The sequence below is a fragment of the Ambystoma mexicanum genome, chromosome 8, assembly GCF_040938575.1.
Source record: "Ambystoma mexicanum isolate Mex_15411 chromosome 8, UKY_AmexF1_1, whole genome shotgun sequence".
NCBI classification, from domain to species: domain Eukaryota; kingdom Metazoa; phylum Chordata; class Amphibia; order Caudata; family Ambystomatidae; genus Ambystoma; species Ambystoma mexicanum.
The window spans coordinates 292,070,743-292,097,142 of NC_090929.1; positions in this window are offsets into that span (position 1 = coordinate 292,070,743).

The window sequence follows — 26,400 nt, forward strand, 5'->3', positions numbered from 1 at the left end:
ACAGCTAGAATTCTAAGTAGTCAAGGTGCACGCGAAACCAAGTGCATACTTACAACTCCTTGAGAGTCTCTGCGGCTACACGCGAGTTAATGTTAATCCTAAATCTGTCTGTTTAAATGCTTAAATAAGTGGGAACCATTTTCATTTGCCGATACACAAATTGAGGGTAACTCTAATCCGGTCAGTTGCTTTAGCAAGGCACGCATGCTAAAAGAATGGGAACTAAATTTAATCACATGTGTCTAGATATAGCAGCGCACACGCGCAAAAGTGGATTGATTTACAAAATATCAGCCCAACAACAATACCGACACTCGCTCCTACTGCGAAAAAAACATTTTTCTTGTAACTACACGTAGCAACACTGAGTTCGAGAGTATTTAACCTATGTACCAACCAAACATAAAAATGATTGCTTAACCAAGTAGGTCAACATTTTCATTAAATCAGGTTGGGATTTAACCCATGACTGGATACACAGGCTGTTAAGATCTTGAAAGGACTAGCAATAATAATTGGGTAAGTTCAAATCGAACTCAATCCAAACAAACCACATGTCATAACTAAAGGTGATACAATGAGATCCATTGATACATTTAGTAATGAAGATGTTTTTTCTTTGTTTCTTTCTTTGCATACCCTTAAACTTCCTACCCTTGACCTCTCCCTCAACGTCAACTTAACAATTGGGTTGTGCACAATTAATTATGTCACATATTGATGAATCAGAGCAAATATGGGGTTTGGACTAGTTGATAGAGGATGACAGAACACTAGAGTATTTTTAACTTGGTTTATATTTCCAAGTTTTTACTTTTAATAAAACATTTTTTCAAAAATATTGTTAAACAAGATCATAATACAACGTAGCTCATTCTCTTTCTCTCATTCACACTCATTTTCTTTACCACACAGTCAAAAATTGGTTTAAACTCATAGGGTAACAGTAATAAATCTGTTACTTTTCTAAAAATTAAAGATTAATAAACATCCCTTTGTTAGTTCAAGGTGACAAACATCTGTATGTTGTTGTTCCCACAGATTTATATGTCGACACGTGTTTCAGTTGCTATGGTCGAGCATCAACAGTCGTGCTCTCATGGTATCGCAACCTTCTTCAGGACAAAACAACCAATTTTCTTGCATACATATCAGGCTGAACCACACCATCTCCAGTATTCCTGACAGAGGTAGTGAAGATGTAGTGGTTAAATCCGGCACATCTTCTGTAGACTCTTAAGAATGATTGCCGCCTTAGTCAAAGGCAGGAATGACCCCCTCTCGCACTTTTAATATATCTTCCTCTGTGCGCTGTGATTTCAGTCTCTCATTCACATGGGTATGTATTGGTATCTAAATCCTCATTAATCTTCTTTAATTTGGATCGACAATGGATTTTCAATTTTGCACTGTGCATTGCTCTGACGCCGTATGGATGTTGCACAGGTGGTACAGGCGCAGGAGACGACAGACTACCATTGAGGAGCGCACAATTGAAAATCCACTAAATCCTCCAACTTTCCACCAAACCTGTAGTTGGGCGGTGCAGTAATGCAGCGGTATACAGTAATACTGCTGCATTTAACCAAAACTGCACAGCTTGTAATGAGGCCCTTAGTCTTTGCACCTCACTGTATCTGATCACCCAAATGCTCAAATAATCAGACCTGTGTTTTGGGTGGTTTTTATTGTAATAATTAATCATAGCCAGCACAATTCTCTTTTTTTCTTTGCTGGTTTTATTACCGAAAGAGCCACAAACTCTTTTGATAGATGGTATTGAAATAATGTTTATCGAGGAGTACAAGAAAAATAGGAAGCAGATGTGAGATTGCAAGAATTATGGATCTTAAGTATTTAGGAAGTATATTATGCATGAACAGGTGATATCAATATCAACATGACAAGTTATAGTTGGGGTCGGAAACATTCAGGGATAGAAGAATTATCACATTTAATACAATCAAAGCAGGGGGCTAGTCTAAACCAACAGAATGCTATGTTCTCTCATGCATACTGGTCGTGCAGCTGTGCCAAGTGGAACAATACAGCTGCCACCATTAGCAAGATGGTGCTGAAAGAACATGAGAAGCCATGACTGGTTGGCAGGAACTGGAAAAGAACCAGAAAACTGTGCCGCTCTAATGTTAATGTCCGTTTGGGACATAAACACGCCCAGTGTTGAATACCAAGTGACATCACACAGGTGGGCGAAGAACCAGAATAACGATCACATGGGTGCCATTCACCAGCCCGTGACTATGTATGATGGAGCAATCCACCACAGGCTGGAATTGTGTCACCTGGGTAGGCATAGACAGAGCAGAAAGCCATGCCTCCCAAGGTCGAAAGATGTTCTGTTAGGAAGTGTATTGTTTTAACATAACTGACTAAATATCTTTTTCTCTGGGTTTTACAAAAAATCTTTGCTTTGGGGTGGGGGTTTTTCTTGAAGGGATATACATGATAAGATTTCCTGTCTGGGCTAAGGCAGAGCGTGGAAGCAACCCTGCGGGGAGGCGGCGAGGACAGGGATCCCGGCCAGGTGGAGTTGGAGTCGGGGACAAGAAGCCTGCGGTGGGAAAGGGAGCCATGTCGACGCGGCTGAGAAGGAGAGGGATGTGCCTGGAGAGGAAGAAGGTGAAGTGGCACTCCGAAGAGAACTGGAGGAGGCAGGGGGAGTTGCCAGCACGGAGCGGAGAGGAGGAGCAGCTGCTGGGGAGAGCAAGCCCAGCTAATGGAGGAACAGTGAGTTCGGGGTGCCCCAGGACGCACTCCAGGGTGCGGCACAGCCTCAAAGCCCCCCACTGTAGGAAAGGAATAACGTGGAGACTGGCATAGCGCCCCCCCCCCCCCACCATCACCTGACCTTTCATGGGTGGCAGCAGCACCACAGGGAAGGAGGGGGAGCGGAGGAAACAAGGCCTACCGGGGGAAAGGAGAAGTCTGGGGCGAGACTCCCAAACTCCCCGGAAGGCGAAGGGCGAGGGGCCCGGAGAAGCAAAGGGCACGCGGCAGCCCTGCATAAGGCAAAGCAGAAGGGGTACCCCAACCTGAGGGGGGAAAGCAGCTCAGCTGCAGCAAAAGTAGAAGGGGCACCCCAGTGAGTGAAGGGCCCCAAGAAAACCGGCCAAACAGAGCTGGATGGGGAAAAAGGGGCCAACCACAGGGGAGCCATGACAATGAAGGCCAAAGGCAGGGCCACAAAAGCGGGGCCGAGCATGGGAGACGCCCCGAGTACCCTTCCGACGATGTGGCCGCCCTTAGTGTCCAGAGAACCACCCAAAGGCAATCAGGAAGGATCAATGGAGCACAGCAATCCAGGGGAAACAGAAGCAGCGTCTCCCATGTCAAGACACAATTTCCATGAGGAAATGCTAACCCTACAGGCGTCCCTAGAAAAGACTTTCCAGGAACAATTCCAATTGATGCAGACAGATCTTAATTCAGCCTTGGTGGAGATCCACCAAGTAATGGGCAAACTAGGTGAAAGGACGGACCTGCTAGAGAAGGGGCTGCAAGAGGTGGACAAGGAAACAACAGCAAATAGTGAGGCAATAAAGCGTCTGGATGTAGCCACTCATAACCAGGAGCTTCAAATGGAGGACATGGAGAACAGGTCCTGGAGGGTCAACATCAGGCTGAAACTCTTGCCGGAGACAGTGATGGACAGAGAGCTAAAAGGAGCGGCTCAGAGAATATTCACAGACCTCCTGGGGGGGAACAGTTCCTGACACTATTGAGCTAGACCTGATACATAGGGTGGGACGTCTGAACAAAAGCCCCATTGCTAGACCCTGGGATGTGCTAGCAGCGTTTGCAAGATTTTGACAAAAAGCAGTCCTCAGAGCAGCTAAACAACAGGAACCGGTGATGATTAAGGGCCAACAAATCGCTCTTTATCAAGACCTAGCCAACAGCACACTAATCAAGCAACGCCAAATGGGCCCGATAATCAAAGTTCTAAATGAGCCGGGGATCAGGTACAAGTGGACCTTTCCCTTTGGTCTACTCTTCAAGTGGGCAGGAGTACAAAATTGCATAGTCTCCCCCAGGAGGGAGCGGACATACTGCATTTGGACTTGAGCCCGGACCAGCAGGAAGAGAGATCTCTAGCAGCGGAGAACAGACCGAGACCCAGACCATGGGGGTGGTCCACGGTTGGAAAAAAAAGAAGAAGGAAAATGACACTGCAAGGCCCCCCCCCCACAAGGAGGGAGAAGAGATGAAATGCGTAGAAGCTGCAGCGAGCAAGGAGGGGCAATGAAGAATTCCTAAGCAGTTACATCTGAAAGGGTGGTGGACAAATATAGGAATCATAAGGGCACGGGGCCCGGAGTGTATACTCATCATGGAGTCAGAAAGGGTGCTTAAACCCGAGATGGGGGAGAGCAGCGAAGGAGGTGGAGTGGGCTACTTTCAAGAGGGGAGTTGGGGGTGAGGGGGAGGAGGGCGGTGGGGGCCAAGGCGGGATAGGCTCAGCAGGAGAAGAGGGGAGGTCAGAGCGATGGTGGAAGAATTGGGGGACCAGAAGGGTCAAAGAGCTAACAGGCATATAATGCAGTGGGGATGAAAAATTAGATAACCTCACGGAAAGCAACAGAGGGCGGCGGGGCACAGGCAGAAGGGATAGATGGCTAAGCAATTGGGGAAACTCTTTGGGGCAATTCACACTTTGCCACACATTCAAATGGTTAACTCACAATGTAAGAGGGCTTAACATCCCCCTTAAAAGGAAGAAACTAGAGAGATTCACCAGAAAGGAAGGGCCGATGTCCTGGAAATGCAGGAGAAGCACTTCCTATAAAAGCACCAGGGGAGATTGAAATTAAAGGGTTTCGACCGGATATTTTGTGCTTCAGGCCCGACAAATGCAGGAAGAGTTGCGTTAGCCCTAAAAAATACACTGGACTTAAGGTTGGGAAGATCATCAGGGACAAGGAAGGCAGGTAGATAGTAATAAAATGGGTTCACATGGGAGCCACCTACACCATAACGTCAATATATGCTCCCAACTCGGGCCAGGAACCATTTATGAGAGGTTTCTTAGGGGTACTGGAGGACTTCTCGAGGGGGCACATAATACTAATGGGTGACCTTCACATAGGGGACGAGTCAGTTCAAGTCGGGGAGGAATGGGAGGCGGAGCAATAGCATCGGCTGATCTACAAGAAAGGATGGAGCGGGTGAGACTAAGGGATGTATGGAGGGGACTGAAGGGAGAGGAAGAGGGGTTTATGTTCTTATTGAGCATACACGGCACACAATCAAGAATTGATTACACATGGGTATCCGCAATGTTGCTGGGCAGTGTAGTGGAGGTGGGTCCCCTCGGGATAGCGGATCACAAGATACTCTCCATGAGAATGGCCCTACAGAGACGCAGAACGGGCGTCTGAGGGTGGAATACCCGAGGGAGCCTGCTGAGGGACCCAGTGCTATGGGAGGAATTGGGGGGAAAAATTAGGGATTTTTTTTAAATTAACAAAAGTGCAGAGACATGGGAAAGCATCAGGTGGGACACGTTCAAAGCCACCATGAGGGGGGAGCTCATAGCAGCCAGGGCTCAAAGGGAGAAACAACTGATGGCTCTTGAGATCCAGCTAGTGGCAGAGGTGGGGGCGGCCAGGAAAACAGCAGGGGAAGCCCCCAAGAGAAATACTCTTAAGGCCTACAGGAGGGCAGTAGGGCAACTTGGAGTTCTCAGAACGAAGAAAGCAGAGGGGCGCTACTATTTGCCAGACAAAAATACTATGGAAAAGCCAATAAGGCAGATGCCCTGCTGGCACGACAATTAAGGTGATTGAGAGGCAGGAACGCGATCACGGCTATAAAGGACGAGAGGGGCGAGTGTGTCACCCATACGGAGGATATTCAAGAATGCTTGGCTAGGTATTACGAAGCACTATACTCGTCTCAAAACCCCCTTCATCAACAACAGCTGAACTTCCTGGAAATAATTAGCCTACCTAATATAGGGAGAGACACCAAGAAATACTAAGCATGGAAATCACGGAAGATGAGGAGAAGGGTAATCAAGAAGCTACCTTCAAACAAGGCACCTGGGCCGTACGGATACACAGCGGCCTTCTACAAAACATTTGCGGCACTACTCGATCCCGCAATAGATGCAACTCTTTAATACGTTTAAAGCAACGGGCACAAAGATGACCCTTATAACTAAACCCAATAATGATCCCTTGGAGTGTACCCCATACAGGTCCATAGCGCTCATAAATGTGGATGCAAAGATTTATACAACAATTCTGGCAAGTAGGCTGGAGGGGTCCCTACCCGAACTGATCCTCCCGGAGTAGGCAAGGTTTGTTCGTATTGGGGAGACAAACAGCAGACAATATCAGGAGGGTGGCACACCTAGTGGAAAAAGCACAGAAGACAGACACTCCCTGGTTCTCTTATCATTAGATGCTGAAAAGGCGTTTGACCAGGTGGAGTGGTCCTTTTTGTTCCAGGTCATGGGGAGAATGGGCCTGGTAGACTTCCTTAAAATGGTGCAGGCCATCTACCACACTCCGGTAACACGACCATCGGTTAATGGAGCTATGTTGCGCCCCATACGTCTGGGTAGGGGGGCCAAACACAGTGCCCACTCTCCCCGCTGCTTTACGCAATTTACCTAGAGCCCATGCTGCAAGCAATACGGGAGATGGAGGAGAATCAGGGAATACCCTTTGGGGGTCTCCAACACAAAGTAGCGGCCTTTGCCGAACATATGCTTCTATCACTGACTCGACCCCGGGAATCCATTCAAGCAGGGAGGGCGCTGCTAGAGAGATTTGGGGAGGTTTCAGGCCTATGGATTAACCTCAACAAATACGAACGGCTGAATCTCACGGTGGGAAAGGGAGACAATACTGGGACTAAAAGCATCAACACCTGTCGTATGGAGCCCGGGGGGATTAAGTACACCATCTCTGGTGGGCTGGTACACAGCGAACTTCCCGTCCATAATGAGAGAAATTAGGAAGTACTTCCAAAAGTAGAGGAACCCTGATTGTGACGGATGGCAGAAGTTAAAAGGGTCATATTCCCCTGCATTCTTTACTTATTTCATGCAATCCCATAGGCGCTGCCCGCTAGCTTCTACCGTGAACTGAAGAAAATGACTAGTGAATTCATATGAGAAGGTAAGAGAGCAAGAATTAACCAGCAGCTTCTGATGGCCAGAGGAGGGAAGGGGAGATGGCCCTCCCCAACTTCCAACAATATTATGAAGCAACACAATTGAGGGTAATCAGGGGAATGATTCTCAGAGAGGCCAGGGAACCAGTGGGTATCCATGGATCAAGCCGTAGTGCAACACTATTTGAGAGAGGTGCGATTGCTGCTGAAGCAGCTTAGACCGAAACACATGCATCCGAGTACCATCACGAAGCTAGTAGCAGATACTTGGGACAAGCTGGTGAGGACACATGGGATCCCGACCTTCCCGTCCCCCCTTTACGGCCATCTTTAACAACAGGGATTTTATGCCATGATTAGAACAAGGAGCATTTAGACAGTGGCAAGATGGAGGATGCAGAATTATACGTGACATGTTTCAGGGCCAGGGGGAAAGACTTTGATACTCCCAGTTAAGGCATTGGCTGTTGAATCCGGTGATCAAGGAGGCAGCCACTCAGAAGGCTACAGCATTCGAGAAGTTCCTCTTGACACAAGATACGTCAAAAGGTTTGATATCTAAACTTTATAGAATATTAGACAATGCTTCATCCAGAGCTACCTGGCCGTACATGGATCGATAGGAGCAGGTGCTGGTACAAGAAATTAAAAAGGAGGAATGGGAAAAATTGTGGAAAAAGATCCCCAAATTGGCAAGGGCATCCCAACTACAGGAAACATGGTACAAGATCCTCTATGCTGGCACTACACTCTCGCCCGCCTCCACAGTGTATATCCAGCCGCCTCTGGGGAATGTTGGAGGGGATGCGGTGGGGGAGGGCACGGCCGCCCAGGTATGGTCGAGATGCCCCAAAATGGAAGCTTTCTGGTGGGAGGTACAACAGGCACAAACGCAAGCCTTTGGGGCAGGAGGAGGCAGGCTCCCGGAACGTATCCCGCTGGGTCTAAGTGAAGAGGGGAGTGGGGGAGAACCTAAAGGTCAGGAGAAGGCAAGATTGGTTTTAACGCTAGCAGCAATAACTATCATAGCACAGAAATGGAGAAGCTCACTTAACCCTACGGTGCAGGACTGGCTACGCAAAGTCTGGGAACTTGTTGTGCTTGTTATGGGCGACGTATGCAATGAATAATAACCTGCAAACATTTGTGAAACATTGGGAAGAAACATTGGCATTCCTGAAAGATGACTTTCGTGATCAATGGTGTCCACAACGGCCAAGACCCTTGAACCTTCACTGAGCATCCCCAATTTAGAGGCCCTTGTGAGGAGAAGGAGACATGGCAACCCAGAGGGGGTGAGGGTGAAGAGAGGAGGGCGGGGAGCAGGGGAAGGGGGAAGGTTTAACATGTAAAACCAATAAAGAGAATTAAAATAAATTTATTGCATGGGTTTCCAAACTATCATTCGTGACAAACAGTCTGGTTCCATTCATCACCAAACCTTTTACTTTGCCTTACCAGCCAATTTATCCTCAGACAGTAATTACCGGACCATGGTTCATTTTGCTCATGCACTGGTGATTGTTTTTTTTTTGGCCCGCAGAGTCCACTCCATTCACAGGCTGATGCATGCATTCTGGAACACTTGCAACATAACGATTGGGTCTCTTGGGAATTTGGATTTCACACACATGATGGATAACCCACTCCCATCTACAACCTGCTCACAAGCCAGGTATTATTCAGTACATAGGAGCCCACACTCTCTTGATTGGCCCACAGGCTTAGAAGGAAGACTGCACCACTGCAATGTCACATTGGCAGCTGGAGAATTTGTGCAAGTTGTGCCAGGATCACAATGCAGCTTGGACCTCTTGAACCTTCATTCAGAGAGATCAGCTGGTTATTCAGGAAGCCTTGTTTTTCACGGCAGGCAATGCCCAACTCAATCTTTACACCTCCAGAAGCCATGTTAAATATTAAACTTGTGAGCATGTTTTGCGAAACACTGCTTAAATCTTCAATTACGTGGAGCTCTCCCATGATTGTATCTATCATTGAGCGCTTTGCCCTAAACCCTGTTGCTGACTCCAATTGCCCCAACCTCTATTCATGTTCTTCGTCTTTGTATATATTCCATGATGATGCTACAGAATGGACCCTCCCAGGTCCAACTTGGGTCCTTCCTTTCATCTATCTTCCTCTCTACCTGTGGTGTTCCCCAGGGGTCTAACCTCTCGCCCTGGCTTTTCAACCAATACCTGGCAACTCTTGCCCACTGCATTGCCATTTTCTGCTCAAATTTCCAGTGCTACGCTGACGACACTCAACTCATTTTCAGGTTGCCCTCTGCCACCTCCTCTCCCTCTCTCATCTGATTGCCTAACTGCCATTCAAGATTGGTGTGCCGCCAATGATCTTTGTCTGAATGCCAGCAAGACGGAGATCCTCCTCATCAGCACACCTTCACTATCCTTTCCCCTCACTCTCTGGCCGGCCTCCCTTGGCCCTCCTCCTGCCCCTACCAGCGAAGCTAAGAACCTTGGGGTCATCTTTGACTCCACACTTTCCTTCGCCGCACACATCTCTGATGTCTCCAAAAAGTCGAACTTCTTACTGCACCTCCTTAAAGGTACTCTTCATTTCCTCTCCTTCCCTCAGAAGCTCCTTGTCTCCCAATCTCTGATTCTCTCTAGGTTGGACCACTGTAACAGCCTTTTTCTAAATCTACCTGCCTCCACTCTCCTCCCTTTACAACTAATCCAGAACAGGACTGCAAGACGTGTCCTTCACCTCAAGCCCTGGGATCGTATCTCTCCAGCTCTGAAATCTCTCCACTGGCTCCCAGTACCTCCCCTCTCAAGCTCTTCGCTCCTCTATCTCCAACTCCCTCAGGGTCAGTCGTTTTTCTAAGAAACAAGCTAGGGGTAGATCTCTGTCTTCGGCTGGGGGCTCCCTCTGGAACAGCCTCCCTGCTACTCTAAAACTTGAGGAGAACCATCTCCGGTTCCGGAAGCACCTCAAGACCTTCCTCTTTTCTTCTGCCTTCACTCCCACTCTCCCCTGCTGATCTGTTCTCTCTTGGCACCATGCACCTGGCCACCCTCTGTCCTTTGGGCCCAGGTACCTGCTCACCCTGCCACCCTCCTGCACTGCTTTCGGGCCACCCCTTGCACTGGGGTCTGTATCTGTACCCATACAGCAGCCCCTTTTTCTTCCTGCACTTATCAGACCTACCCTGTCTGCTGCCTTAAACCTAGCACTTGCAAATTGCTGGCTGCATTACCACTGTGTGTTGCCTTTATTATTTATTTATTGTTATTTATCTGTTTCACCTCTGCTTCGCACGTTCCACCTCCCCCCCTTCCGTGCACTTTTCCCCTCCTCCCTCTTCCATGCACTTGCGCGTTCTCAATGTCACTGGGCCTAGTAAGATCGCTGTTTTGTTCTCCCCTGTTCCCCTCCCTTGCCTTGTCGCGCTCTGAAACACTTGTGTACGAGCACGATAGAAATAAAATATCAATCAATCAAAAAAAAAACACCAAAAGTCTCACTTAAGTCTCTTTTTCCTGCCTTTAACCCTCAGCATGCCCTTCCGCTACACCCGACGTATTGCAGCTCCTGTGGAACAATTAGGAAAACAAGACATCACTTGAAAGTTCAACATTGGCAAAAAACCTGTATTGAGTCTAACTCTGCATTGATCACAGTCCATTTCCTAGCAATGTGTACCAAAGTCTCTTGGTTTTCTATGACAGAGTTTGTCAAACATTCACTTTTGGTGGAGGGGAGAGATGAGAAGCCCAATAGATAGGATGCAAATGGAATGCAACACTTAACTTGTTTAGGCAGATACGCTTACCTGCAGATACCCACATTCTCTCCATTGTAACCTCGTTGTACACTAGATGCAGAACCATAAAACATACTTCATTGGGTTTGATCAGTCCATTATCTGCTATATACATTCCTTGGGCTATAAGAAACTTGGCTTTGTCACACATTTGGATACGATATAACTCACCCTGGGAGAACATTTCCGCATTGCCCTCTCAGGTTCAACTTTTGTTGTACCATCCGCCATCCACTGTGTAGTTTTACTGTGAAATGGATATCGATGACACAAATTAGTTTTCTGTATTGGTTTTGGCCATCTAATTTGTTTAACAGAAGGAACATTAACATCTGTGTAATCTTTTCTATTTTTGGAGCCACCTTTTTCCATATCCCATTCTGAAGTGGGCATGGCTTTTTGAAAGAGTCTTTCTCCCAATCATTTGGAATCCAGTTTGAAAGCGTTTTACAACTTGTAGGCACTTGACCACATGCATAGTCACTTGCTCTGGGGAAAGGTCCCAGATAAGTGATGCTGTGTTCCAACAAGGCAGTCCAACAATTTCCCCTCGCCATATAATTGCTACCCCCTTTTCCCATGTGAACCAGTTCCTAACTTCATCTGTGGTTGAAGTCCTTGTGTCTGTTACTTCCCTACAGGTTCTTCCCACTTCAGCGCCACCAGTTCTCTTTTTATAGGTCATCGGACCTGGGTATAGTTAAAAAAGCAAAAACATCATCCCGCTAGCCACAGCTGCCAGATACCACCTTACTTTAGTGAGGAATCGCTCGCCAGCAGAAACCTGAGTGATTCCGGGTCAGCACTTCCTGCAGCAAACTTCAGTGTTGTTGCGAGGACTTCATAAAGGCCTTTGCCACCAAGGTGCCAGGCAGTTTTCTGGCGATGGCTCTTGACATACACCCTATCCCCTGGTTTCAACTGGGGGCACATCATTTCAGGTTCCTTTGGCAGAGCTTGCTGTACCTGCCAGTAGACAAGCCAAAACACTTTGACCAGGCTCTGACAATATTATAGTACTACATCCTCTAGCAGTTAATCATTTCCCTGCCTTAAAGGTAGTGAACGTAACTCTGGTAAGTGTTTCGAGCGGACAGTGAGAAGCTCCTAAGTGCCCAAATCTGTCGTTTTCTGTTTGCGCTGCCTTTAAAGAGATGTAGCACAGAGAACATCAGCAGATCTGGCCATTTTAGACTTGTTTCTGAACAGATTTTTGTAAGATATACATTTTCGGGACTACTACCCCCACATATTGTGGATGGTATGGCCAGTGCCACCTCTGTTGGATATTTAACACTAAGCAGAGTTCTTGTACTAATTTCCCTGCAAAAAGTTTTGAAAGATCACCATCACCTCCAATGCGTGGCACAACATCTTTAATCTGTGCCTTAGCTACTGCATGTGTCTGCTTGGCCGCAAGCATATGCCTCACATCAGTTTGAAAACATACCTAGAATCATTAGTACAAACATCCCCCTTACAACATTGTGAATTTGTATGTCACACTGCAAACTGGCAAATGGAGTCTAGGGTTTGGGGTGCATATCTTGACTCACATTGGAGCTTTGTCCACATAATACATCTGATACACCAGACATTGCATGCGCAATTGTTCCGCAAACAGAGCAAAACATACTGCATAACACACTCACCACACCCGACCCACAATCCTTCCTTTGTCTGTGTGTGCAACTCCATATTGAACATGTGCAAAATAAAGTAGGGGGAGATCAAGGCATCACTAAAAGAATATCAGTTGATCAGCATCATTTACCTGATCATAGTGTGCAACCTGCCCTACTCCGATCTACTTTCTCAATATCTGAAGCATTTTCTTATATTTCAGAAAGTTCATCAACAGTAGAATAAGGAACTGTGGCTGTACTTGGGCTTGTCGAAACAATTTCATAGCCATCGTCAAAGACATTTACCCACGCAATATAATCTCTTGGAATTTAACAGGCAGCACATTTTACCACTAACAATTTTTGGGCAAAATTAAGGATGTGAGAAATGCTTCTCCATATAGAACATTCTTTATTGGGCAACTAAATGTGGTTACTAACCCTTTTTCTTTCCATGAATAACCATATTTGTAAACAACTCCAGAAGGGGTTGCAAGAATCCATGTACACCATGACTTTTTCCCTCTGTTAGGTTACATGTTCTCGGTGTAATATGTTTTGCAATTTGGGCGGAAAACACATCAGGGATTTGCGCACTTTCAATCACTTCATATCCAGCACATAACACAGATCCAGACTGCAATTACCCTCTTTCGTTTCACAAACATGACTCATCTATGTAATATTCAAGAGCAGCATTCTAAAGGCGGACTTTTAACAGGTCATTTCATGGTTTTGTGAGGTATGCGGTTACCTAATAGTCCAATTGTGCAGCTCACATTCTGCCAGGCTCAGCACCAGTTAGTTGGTATTGCAGGAGCATCAAGAGAAGAACATTTGCAGAGTTCAATAGAATGAGTAAAGCAGATAATGGTTGTGTTCAGTTGCTTTTTCAGTTTCACCAATATTGCACTAACTGCATGTGCTAATGAGGGGCTATCCTAAAAGTACATTTCTGGAAGATTGTACAGTTAGTACAGGCACTGAGACTGGTAAGGTGGTAGTCCAGCTGAAACTGGATCCAGTGCAGTGGTACAATAGGCAATATGGCAATGTTTGTCACCATGTTTCTGCGTTAATATTGCTTGGGCATAGCATCCCTTTTCTTGGCAGTTTAAGGCAAATGGCTTTTTGTAATCTGGAAAACCAAGGACAGGGTGCAGTACCATGCCTTTGTTTAAGCTCTAAAAATGCTGTTTCTGCTGCCTGTGTCCATTCCAAGGACCCTGGTGCATTCAGATGCGTCATTACCTGTAAGCTACTTACCATGGCAGCGCATCACTATATCTATTGTTGACAATGTCAGTTGCCCCTAAGAAGGATCTCATTTGGCTAATAGTTATAGGTTTGGACAGTTCTAAAATTGTTTCTATACAGCAGTTAGTTCAACTTCTTTAGACCTGCTGAAATGCTATGGACGAGATATTGCACATTTGTTTCACACAACAGCTGTTTTTGGCATGGTGCCTTGTCCCCCATTTCAGCCAATTCTTTTAAAAGTTCCAGTGTGCCTTGTTTACATTGAACCACCTGGAAATTGTAGGTGGTCTAGGTCCTTCTTAAGAATTTGTGAAAATAGCGTGGGACTCTATGTGCTCCTGTGGAAGCCTAACCCATGTAATTGCAAAGAACAATGAGTAACAGCAAATAAATGTTTACCATCAGGATGTATAAGGCAGAGCATAAATCAACAGTGACATGAGTTACTGTGCATGGAATGCAAGAAAGTATAGTTTCTGGGTGTGGGGCCCACAGGAAACATAATGCAAAGTGGTCTTATATAGCGCGCCTCTGCCAACAATGTTGGACTCGCTCTGCATGGCTCTGGAAGAAAGAAGGGCAGGGTGTGTTAGTAGGATTTTGGGAAGGCAGATGCAGAAACCTTTGGTGCTGATGGATGAATGTTGGTAATACGAGTTACCTGTGTGTTGATATGAAAATCTCCATGGTGTTTGTGGTTGGTGCCGACTAGGCAGGTTAGCCATATGGGCAGTCCCCTTATGCGGATTGAAAACATTAACATTAGGGTTGTTGAAAGAAGGATAGGGTCAGTTTAGCAATGAGGAGGCTGGAGAGGGATGGGGGAGTGAGGGTGTTGTCACTTCCTGGCTCTTGGTGGTAGATTTCACAGATTAAATGTACGGACCCAGTGTCACAAAGCAGAGGTTCCACGAGTCAGATTTGTTTCCCGCAGATGGTAGTGTCAAGAGGTTTGGAAAATGCTTGTTGTAAAATAAGCCGAAGTTTCTGGTGCACAATTTTAGTCGGTTGGTATTAATTTTCCTTTCTTTCAAAAGGGTTGGTTGAAAAGTCAAGTCTTAAGCTGTTTCTTGAAAGTCGAGGGGGGGGGGATCTCCTGCAGGCAGGGATGTTTGGGTAGCGTGTTCCAAGGTTTTCATGGCCAGAATTAAAAAAGGGGATTGTCCTTGCCGTTTCTTGATGAAGTTAGGGATTATTACTAGTGCTGCTTTTGCAGACCTAAGTGTTCTGGAAGGAGTTTATTGTTGAAACTTACTTCTGAAGGAGGATGCCCCCCCCCCTCTGTGGTATGAAAGATGGGTGATGGGCAGCCAGTGGAAAGTAAGTAATGCTGGTGCGATATGTTCAAATCACTTTGTTCTGACAAATAGTCTTGGCGCTGCATTATGAACTGAGTTTCCTCCTTAGGTAATCTGGGAGTCTGAGATAGAGGCTGTTTGCATAGTCTAGTTTGGATAGTATCCAGGGTCACATGGCCCGCGGTTGAATGTTAAGGAAGGGAAGATGTGGCGTAGCATGCACAGCTAGGATAAACAGCTTCTGACAATGGCTTTGACCTGTCGATCAAGAGTGAGGGTGTTGTCAATTTTCGTTTTGAGATTGTTTACTATGGTTGGTGGTTTCTGACAGGGGCCATCTCGTCAGGCCAAGGGATTGTGGTGGAGTGAGAACCTGCTGGATTACAGAGCATCAGCTCTGTTTTGCTTGGGTTCAGTTTTAGTATGTTTGCTGTAATTCATGTGTCCACCTCAGCAAGGCAGTTTTTAATGTCTGGGCATTTTGCGATGGGTGGTTCACACATTTGTAGATTAGATGTGCGTCATCCACATAGTTCTAGCCTGAGATACCAGATTCACTGATGTCTAGTAGAAGTGTCATGTAGGATGCTGAAGAGTAGAGGCAAGTGTGTGGATCCTTGGGGTAATCAGGAGGGAAATGGACGAGGCCAGGAATTTTAGGGCCCAAGATTGTGGTTTCCATTCTACCCATGAGGAAGGAGGTGATCCAGTGTATAGCTGATTCTTTAAGATTAATATTTTCCAGTCTTTTTAGGAGGATCTCATGACTGATGGGGTGAAAAGTAGCTAAGATGTCTAGCAGGAGGAGTGCACTCCACATTCTATTTAGGTATAGCTCAGATGTAGCACAGAACAGATTCTGTAATCCTAGAAGGTCTAGATCTGTGCTGTGCCTCATTCAGGAGTTTTAATTTTTGTAATTAAGTCCCTAGAGTTGACGTTATATGAATTTTTCCAGAACTTTCCTGATGAGACGTGTTTGAGGTGGGTTGGGTCATATAGGTCTGCTCTGGCCTTTTTGAGCAAAGGTCTGATGCATGCAGATTTCAACTGAGCTGGGACTCTTCTGGTGCTGATATAGTCATTGAGGAAGGAAAGGAAGATGGGAACCAAATCTGGAAATGTCATGATTGATTTGTAAAGATTGGGAGGACATGGATCCTCAGGAGAGCCTGATGGGTTGCATGAGTCAGTGGTAGGTTCTCTGCAGACAGAAGGCAGAATGATAGTAGAGAGGAGGCAGTGGTAGGTGTTGGTTGGATCTCATTGTTGGCGTGTGGGTGAGAGCCTCCTTTATCGTCAAGGTGATCCTGGATGTCTAGCATCCTTTAGTTGAGGTATGCAGCAATGTGGTCACAGAGCTATTGTGCAGGGGTAAGGGTTGCACTACAGGCTGTCAAGGTTTTGAATCCTCCAATGATCTTAACATTTTCATTTTGCTGTGATGCATCAAATCAAGTCTTTTGAGTGGTGTGTCTTCTTTGCTTTGAGTACTCCAGCCCTGCAAAGGCATAACTGTTGATCATAGGCAAATTTGCCAGTGTGTAGACTGTTTTTCCTCCAGATTTTCTACACTTTCCGATGTTCTTTTTTTAAGTGATTTATTCTGGGGTTTTGGAGGGGTAGGGGTGAACCATTTGGCGGTTTCCTTTCTTTTTGCTTGTTATTATTTCATTTGATATTTTTTTTATTCGTTTTTTGAAGGTTTTTTTAGGGGCAATGCAGTCCAACACTGAAATAATCAAGTTGTGAATGTGGTGGAGTTTTACATCCAATGTGGTTGTTGGTGTATCTGTGGGTACACTAGATTTGGTTGCTTCTATTCTTTCTAGTAGGGAGTTGATGTGTATTTCTTTTCACTATCAAGTCATGGTTAATGGAATTTTGGAAGGCCCTTTGAGGTATGGTGTCTCTGTGAATACTGTGAATAGAATAGATAGGTGATCTACCCTGAGGAGATGCACTGCGGAGCAGACAGTGATTATGTTTTAATTATAAAAATTGCCATCCAGAGTGTTGCCAGCTATGTGGGAGAAACCCTTGACCATGACTCTGAGGTGTAATGCAGCAAGGTTCGTTCCAAGTGGCTTTGTAATAGCGTGGTCTTCTTTCTCGAGCCAGATGTTGACATCTCCAACTACAGTTAGTAGTTGGTAAACTACAGACAGGAGGGCAGCAGCCTCAGTGAGTTTGTCAGAAAAGTGATGTCTGTCGGACGGAGGTCTGTAGATGAAAGCTTAGTGTAGCTTTGGGAGAGATGGAGCAAGTCAAAGCGAGTGATTCAATTTGGGATGGAGTCAATGGAGGGTGTTGAGACTACATTATTATTATTATTATTATTATTATTACAAAGGAGTCTGTGCACCACAGCTATGCTACCTCCTCTCCTATTGTTTTGATTACCACAGAAGATCTTGAAACCTAATGAGGTACTCTTATGGATAACCAAGGACGGATTGTCTGAGAGCCAGGTTTCTGTGATAAAGAGTAAATCTATCTGGTCTTCAGAAGGAAGGTCAACAATGTCAGAGGAGTGCTTAAAAACAGAACAAGGATTGGTCAGGGGCAATTTCTGTCTGTCATTTCTGGGTGGGTTTGGCTGCTTGGGCCAGTGCTGTTAGGTTGTTCAAGGTTTTTTGATTAGTTTCCCAGGGTTCCACGATAAGACTTTCAGACTCAAAGAGGCTTAACCAGTTCTTCATAGGGTCTGGCACCTCTTAGTTCCTGCTGTGTGATTGTGATTGTGATGGATGCTGCAGGGTGTGAGATAAAAGCCACCAATGGTCTCTTGAGGTGAGGTACAAGTTAGCCTGTAGAGTCTCAATAAGCCTAATCAGAAGAGGGAGGGCTGCTTCCAATTCTCATCTTGTTCTTTCTTCCTTTCAGATGAACAAGTTACTTACCTTATCTGGTAACGTTCGATGGGATGTTCCTCCGACGTATTTCACATCTATGACAGGTAATGAGCACAGCTTTGGCAAATTCTCGGCAGAGGGCGTCCTGCGTTGATGACGTCGATACGTTGTCCCTCGAGGGTCTCCGTCGAGGTCGACGTCACCAGATGTTATATATAGGACGCACAGCGCCCGTAGCCTCAGTTATAGTTTTTTCCCCAGAATGTGTGGCACCAATCTCCTGCCAGTATGACTGCAGAAAGCCTTGCGGAAACGTAAACTGCAATCACACTAGAAATTTGTAGAGGGGCAGGCTGGGAGGGTGCGATGTGGAATACGTCAGAGGAACATCCCATTGAAAGAACGTTACCAGATCAGGTAAGTAACTTGTTCTTCGAGGGGATTGTGTCCTCCGAAGTATTACACATCTATGACAGACTCCCAAAGCAGTACCAACGTATGGAGGTGGGAAAATAATTTACAGTTTCAAATTTTAGAATGCCCAATTAAAACCCTGAATAAAGGACTGCCTTACCAAAGGCCAAATCCTGCCCATCGATGGAGTCCAAGGAATAGTGTCTCACAAAAGTATGGACAGAGGATCATGTGGCTGCTTTGCAAATATTGCGAATCGGAACACTCTTCTGTAGAGCAGTGGAGACAGCCACACCCCTAGTAGAGGGAGCCCATAAGCCTACTGGAGGGTCCTTTCTCGCCAAACGTTAACACTCAGAGATGGTCAAAATGATCCATCTGGACAAGGTCTGTTTGGAAACAGCCTGGCCCAAGCGCCTTCCAGCATAACCAACAAAGAGCTGATCGTCCACTCTGACCCGGGACATCCGCGAGAGATAGAAACTCAAAGCTCTCCTAGGATCCAACCTATGGAGCCTCTCCTCTTCCTTACCAGGATGTGGAGGTGGATAAAACGCCGGAAGAATCACCTTCTGGCTTAAATGAAATTCCGACACAACCTTCAGAAGAAAAGAAGGCCATACCCACAGCACAACCCAGCCCTTATGGAAAACAGTAAAGGGTGGCTTGGCGGAAAGTGCCTGCAACTCACTCACTCTGCGTGCGGAAGTAACCACAACTAAAAACACAGTTTTAAAGGACAACAGTCTCAACGGACAAGAATGTAAGGGCTCAAACGGAGCTCCCATTAGGAATTTTAAAACCAAATTCAAATCCCATCCCGGCACCTGGAAAGGCGACGGTGGAAACACATTAGTTAGCCCTTTCAGAAACTGAGAAATCAAAGGGATCTTAAAATATGAACATTCCTCAGACGAGCGCTTAAATATGGACAGCGCCGCCAGGTAACCCTTAATGGTACCCACTTGCAGGCCCTTGTGGGCTAAAGAAAGCAGAAAAGACAAAACCAAAGGAATGGAACATTGGAAAGGATCCACATTCTGTACCCTGCACCAGTCACAGAATTTTCTCCAACGGCAACGGTACAGGGATTTCATTGCGGGCCTTCGGGCCGAAAGCAACACCTCCATCACGTCTTCGGGGAGTTCACAATCCTTATACCTCAACCTTTCAGATACCAAGCATGAAGGCTGAGAGACTTGACCTCTGGATGGCAAACCCAACCCCCTCCCGTGAGAGCATATTGTCTAGGTAGGGAAGACGGCGTGGAGGGCAGATCGACATGTCTAGAAGGTCCGGGTACCATGCTCTCCTGGCCCACGCCGGAGCAATGAGGATCATCCGGGAACGGAACCTCTGTAACCTCTGCAACACTTGTGGAATGATGGGGACTGAGGGAACGCGTACAGCAGTGGGAAGGATCACTCCCCTACGAACGCGTCCCCTAAGGCTCCTCTTGGAGGAAATTCCCACGAGCAGAATCTTCTGCACTTCCGGTTGACACTGATGGCGAAGAGATCCACTTGTGGGGTTCCCCAAAGGGCGAAGATCTCCAAAAAAACTTCCTGAACCAGCACCCACTCGTGAGAGACAATGCTCTGCCTGCTCAGAGCGTCCGCTGCCGCGTTTTCGTCTCCGGCCAGATGAACTGCTGAGATAGAAATTTCCTGCTGAATGGCCCAGAACCAGAGCTGCATCGCCTCCCTGCACAACGGGAGTGACCCAGAAAAGCCTTCAGGGCTAGCCTGATGGCCCTCGGCTCTAACAGATTGATGTGGAGTCTGGACTCTGATGGAGACCAACGGCTGCGGGCTGTCAAATCATTGGCATGAGCGCCCCAACCTGTGAGGGATGCGTCCGTCACGATAGTCGCCTCCGGCCACGGTTGCCAAAATGGAGCTCCCTTCATCAGATTGCCTTTGTCGGCCCACCATAGAAGATCCTGGGCAACCGAGGTCGGAATCTGAACGGGATCCGACATCCTGCCGGAGAACTGCGACCACTGCATCTTGAAAGCCCACTGCAGAGATCTAATTCGCAGTCTGGCCTCTGACACCAGGAAAATGCAGGATGCCATGAGGCCGAGAAACCTCAAGAACTCTAATGCCGGGAGACCCTGGGCACGTTGAAACTTGTCCACAATCTGCAGAATGTGATGAGCCCTCACCTGGGGAGGCGAACACAGCCCCAGGGATGTGTCGAGCACTGTTCCGATGTACTGGAGCCGCTGGGTAGGTGTCAAATGGGACTTCTTTAAATTGAGGGAGAAGCCCAGCTTGTGAAGGGAGTGGCAGGTGACGGACAGATCTGGGGTTTGCTCGGGAGAGCGCGCCCTGATCAACCAATCGTCCAGGCAGGGGTAGACGTGAATCCCCACTTTCCTGAGATACGCTGCCACCACCACCATCAGCTTGGTGAAGACCCTTGGGCGGAGGTCAATCCAAACGGCAGGACCCGAAACTGAAAATGCGAGTCGCCAACCGCAAACCTCAGGTACTTCCTGTGCTTTGGATGAATCGGCACATGAAAGTAAGCACCCTTGAGGTCTAGAGACACCAACCAATCCTGAAGTTGAAGGGCCTAGAGGACTTGAGAAAGTTACCATCTTGAACTTGTCCTTCCTGAGGAGCTTGTTCAACCAAGGCAAGCCCATGATGGGTCTCAATCCCCTGTCTTTTTTCGGGATCAAAAAATAAGCAGAATACCATCCCTTGTTCCTCTCCGCTACAGGCACCAGTTCTATGGTGCCTTTCTCCAGCAGGGATAGGATTTCCTGTGCAAGGAGCGGATCTGGATGCTTCAAAGAGAGCTTCCCCGGTGGATTGTTGTGAGGCCTCTAACAGAAGGGAAGACAGTAGCCATGGGCTATGATCTCCAGAACCCACACATCTGAAGTAATGGCTCGCCATTCTCCAAGATGCTGCGCAGGTCTGCCCCCAACCAGCGAACCATGGGACATGGCCTCATGACTGAGCGGACGCGGCTGCGGCAGTGCCTGAGGTCAAAGAGGCAACTGCCCGAGTACCTTGTTTTCCACGGGTAGTCCTACGTTGGCCCCTTTAACTGGCAGCTCCTCTCGATGTACTAAAGCAAGAGTAGTACTGAAAGGAACCTCCCCTCCATTGCTGTTCCCTAGGACGAAAAGGCGGCGGTTGACGTACTGCAGCGCTCAACGACTTCGCTGCAGCTTTGGAGGTCTGCAACCTCTCAAGGATCTCGTCAGCCTTGCCAAACAGATGGACCCCATCAAAGGGCATGTTGAGAAGCCGGGCTTGCACATCAGGAGCAAACCCCGACTTCCGCAACCACGCAAACCTGTGTATCACGGTGCTCGCAGCCATGGACCGGCTGACACGGTCTTCCATGTCCAGACCTGACTGAACGGATTCACACTTGGCATCCTTGCTGTCTTGCACGAGGGCTAGAAAACCATCCCGTTCCTCCCCTTCAGGCATATGTTCAGCCGCCAAACATTGCTCATGTTGTAGGACAATTGGCTTGAAGACTATACATATGGGATGATTATCTAGTGTTCATGTTATGGAAAGGCGCCCTTCGGTGCAGCAGTGTATGGGGCTTTGGTTTATAATCATTCCAGAATTTATGGGGAATTGTTTGTGCCTGATATTATATGTGTGAGGGGCCTATTTTCACTGAGATGGGACTGATTATGATCAAATAGGTATTATAGGTGTGTGGATTTAACTTGGTGCTGGCTGTTCAGATAGAAACAGTGCGTCCAACCACTTATAGAATGGCGGTGTTGTCCAAATACCACAAGCTACACAGTTCTTACCTGGAAAGTACAATGAGTTAAGATTTTTAGACGATTGGTATGCAAAGCCTGTATGTGTTTGGTGCATAGTGTGAGAAACCTGATGGTATTCTCCCACCCACTCCCTCCCTTTGGATCTTCCATTCAGGTAGCCGTGGGGTGGGGAGGTGGCATCACTTTTGGATCCCGACCCTGGGGGTGGACAAGCGAGGGAGGATCACCTGAGTGAAGGGTCACGAGGAATTGGGAGGTGGAAACGTAAGGGTGGGACATGGTATTCCCCCAGTCCCCAAAATACCCCAACCTTCTCTCCCTCAGCCTGTGAGTCTAGAAATTACCCTTCCATAACATAAGCGATGTATTTTGTTGGCCGAAAACCAACCACATCATATGTTCAGCATTATCAGTGAATGCTAATAAGCATGACCAGAGAGCGTCCATTTTGTAAGAATAGAATTCGCCATTTTGATTAATTTTCGCTTTTTGCTTTCTGGTCAAACTGCTTTGCTGTAAGTGAATTCTATTTCGTTCTTGCTCATGCATAGAGCAAGGCCACAAGTTACATGTTGGAACGCAGCCCAGGCAACCCAGACAGCAATGCCCGGTCTCCTCTCTCATAAGTCCTTGGAAGTAAGCAACAAGGCATTTAATCACTACGCAGGTGCCAGCTAGTCTCGCTGGTGTGGCAGAAATGGTAGAGAGGAACAGTTAATGGCTTGAATTATGCTCTCTTTTGCAGCCCCCCTTCACCGAGCCCCTGTAGGTCGAGCTGACCTCTAGCACACGAATAGAAACTAGAAGATAGTGAGGCCTGGAATGTGTCTCTCCCCTGCACGCAGCTTGCTTGTAAGAACAAGAGCATTATGTTCCTTAAAACAAAGAATCGTGTCTGCGACTTCGCAAATTGCAAACAGTTGCTGAATACATGTCTGAAGAGTGTAATATTCGTCATAATTGTCAATCATCGAAAGCATTGCAAAGAAAGATACATTATGGGCGGTTTTGAATATGTCACTACTGATAATAAGAGGATTGTTTGGTATATATGTAACTGATGTAGAATGCTCGCTTTCTTGCGTCCCACGGGGTCTGGTGACACACGTAAGACGTGAGACCCAGTCGGCTGACTGAGACTATTTGCTTTGCAATAAACCCTAGATTTTGGGAATTGAACCTCGTGTCCGGCTATCAGTTTGTGTGTGGCGATTGTGCCTTGTTTCCATACACAAGGGTGCCCTAGGGGCCCCATCAAAATGGCGCCCGAATAGGGACCCTCTCCCACTTGCTCCATCGAGTACGTTGTAATTTGAAGAAGGCTGGAGAGAGAAAACAAAGCGAGGACGAGACAGTCGAGCCGGGATCAAGAGGTGTTCGGGGCGCCCCTATGAAAGTGATGAGACTCCTTTGCAGATCTGTACACAACTGATCCCTGATCAACGTGTCCAGCCAGAGAGCAAGGAGGTGAGGGCCCCGAAACGAGGCAGAGTGAGCCAAGATACGCAGACACGACGATTCTTGGTTGCGTCAGTATACGGATGAATTGCGTCTTGAAAGAGTGAGTCGTGCCCCGATTCTAAAATAACCCTGATATTGGTTGAGTGTTGCTCTTGCAAGATAAAACGCCCAGGGTAAGGTTAAAACATGCCTGGGAAATTGTCTTCCTGTTAAGTGTTTTTTTTTCTGCTGCGGTAGACAATCTTTGGAAACGGGCCAGGCTGCGCCACCTGTGGGGTCTCCAGCGTATGAGATGTATATAAAGTATGGAATAGGGGCAATAATGTTTTGTGAGATTTGGCATAGGCAAACCAGACACGACGAAGATTTGCAATGGGCGAAAAATGGGAGTTACGAGATGGCGCATATACATTATTTAGAATCAGTATTGCTGTGGAAGAAAGCGCGCCGTGCGACACTTGACGTCATTAGAGATTGGAGGAAGGAATCTATGCTCTGCCTGAAAAGCAGAGAGAAAAATGCGCGCAGGCACAAATCTAGAGAATATAGAGCATAGGAACAAGATGATAAAGAATGGGATGAGCAAATAAAATGGGATAGACAAAATATATCCTCAACAAGAATTACATTCATCAGATGAATTCATCAATAAGATATTAAACGAGAAGAGACAAGAACGCCCAAAAAGTAAGGCTGATAGAACTGCATCAGGACCCATTGCCCAACCCATCCCTGTTGCCCAGCCTCTGTTACAGCCGCAGGCAACACCGCAACCACTCCCTCTTCCAGTTGTTCCATCTGCACCGGCCCCTCCTCCCCAAAACATTCCCCTTCCCCCTCGCCTATTGAACTTGAATTTGCCATTGTCAGAGAAGACAGTATGGGAAGAGAGGGAATGGCACAAAGTGAGTGTACTAGGATAACCCGTAGTGTGGTCAGCAAAGAGAGAAGAAAGGAGTTGAAGGAACAGGCCGAAATGTATATAGATGGAAACGATGAGACATTGACCCTGGATTCGATGTGTGATTTCAGGAAGATTGGTGAAAAACAGGTATTGTTGGAGTGCATGTGAGAATATTCAATGCAGAGATGTAAGCAGTTAATTGGAATGGTACTGCCGTAGAAGTTGCGGGATTTGAATGCTTTTGCACGTAGGAGAGAAAGAGCTTCAGAAATAAAGGAACATGTGGACAGACTTTTTGAGTTCAAAATGAACTTGATGAAGCATATGCTGAAATGTTTTCTACGCCAGGGTTTAGAAACAAGGACATAAGAAGAGATAGGAAAGAGGCGGTACCATATGTGCAGCAGCAATTTTTTCCGCCGTCAAAACAGGCTAGTGAGGATATGAAAATATGTTTACGAGAGGCGCTTAGATGGATTACAGATGCTAGTATTCCCACAATGGAAGTGCACAAAATATTTGATCAGTATACATTACCAATGCAGAGAAAAGCACTGCAGGTGATGGTTGAATATTTGCAGGATAACTATATAGAAAAGAAGCAACTTGCGCCCTCCCCCAAATTAATGTCATTATATAAGAGAGCATGTACACAAGATACAGGAGAAACAACCTTATCCCTCGATTTAGCAATAGTGTTACACATGCGGGAGGGAGAAGGGAAAGCGAGTGTGATATTTCCCATGAGGGAAGTTCCACCTACTTTTGTATCAAAAATAGAAATTCCTGGTTTCAACGGGGCACCAGCACAAGAAACAGAAGCACATTATACAGCACAATATGTACATGTCCCTTTCTCCAGACAGGAGGTGAATAATATAAAACAGACGATCCCCGATTTGAGAGATAATCCAGCGGGATTCTATAAAGAAGTAGAGTCCTATTTGAAATCGTCCATTTTTACAATGAACAATATTGACCTAATATTCCCAGTAATTTTACCAGCAGATATATGGAAACAAATAAGAAAAGTAGATCAGGATAGTTTTGGTGACATGTGGGAAAACCTAGCAAAAGAGGACGCGGACAGGAAAGCAGGTGAGAAGCCATCGTCAAATATGGCAGCATTACCAGCACGAATAATACAGAGATTGAAGGAAATAGTTCCAGAGAAAAGGATTATATGGGACAAACTGACTGCATGTGTACAGGGTAAGGATGAGTTGGCTACAAACTATTTCAATAAATTTGAGGAAGTATTTACAGATTTCAGTGGGCAAGATGTAAGTAATGAAGCGGTGAAGAGACTATTTGTTGATAAATATGTGAGGGGATTAATACCTCCAATTCAGAACTTGATAATGACATCTGAAAGTGCATGGCAAGCTAAATCATTGAGTGAAGTATTGCACATGGCCCAGTATTATGAAAATAGAGTGAACACAGAGAAAGAAAAAGAAATGAAAAATAGAGTGGATCTAAATACGAGGGTGTTACTCCAGCAGGTAGCGGGTCACAATAGAGGAAGAGGAAATGCGCAAGGGAGAAGTAATTCCAACATGCATGGAGGGCCTCTGGGATTAAATCAGTGTGCATATTGCAGAGGGGAGGGTCATTGGCGAGCACAATGTCCACATTTGCAAAATAGAAATGGGACTGGACACAGAAGGCAGAATAGAGGGCACCCGGGGGCACATGGACAGGATAGAAATAACAGCATGCAACTAAATCAGAATAATCAAGGGAATAGCAATCAGAACCAAGACCAGAGTCAGACTCCTTACTACCAGAATCAGAATCAGCACAATGGAGGAGGGGGTGGAAATATTTTTGATACACAACCAAATACATACTATTCTGGATATTACACATCAGATG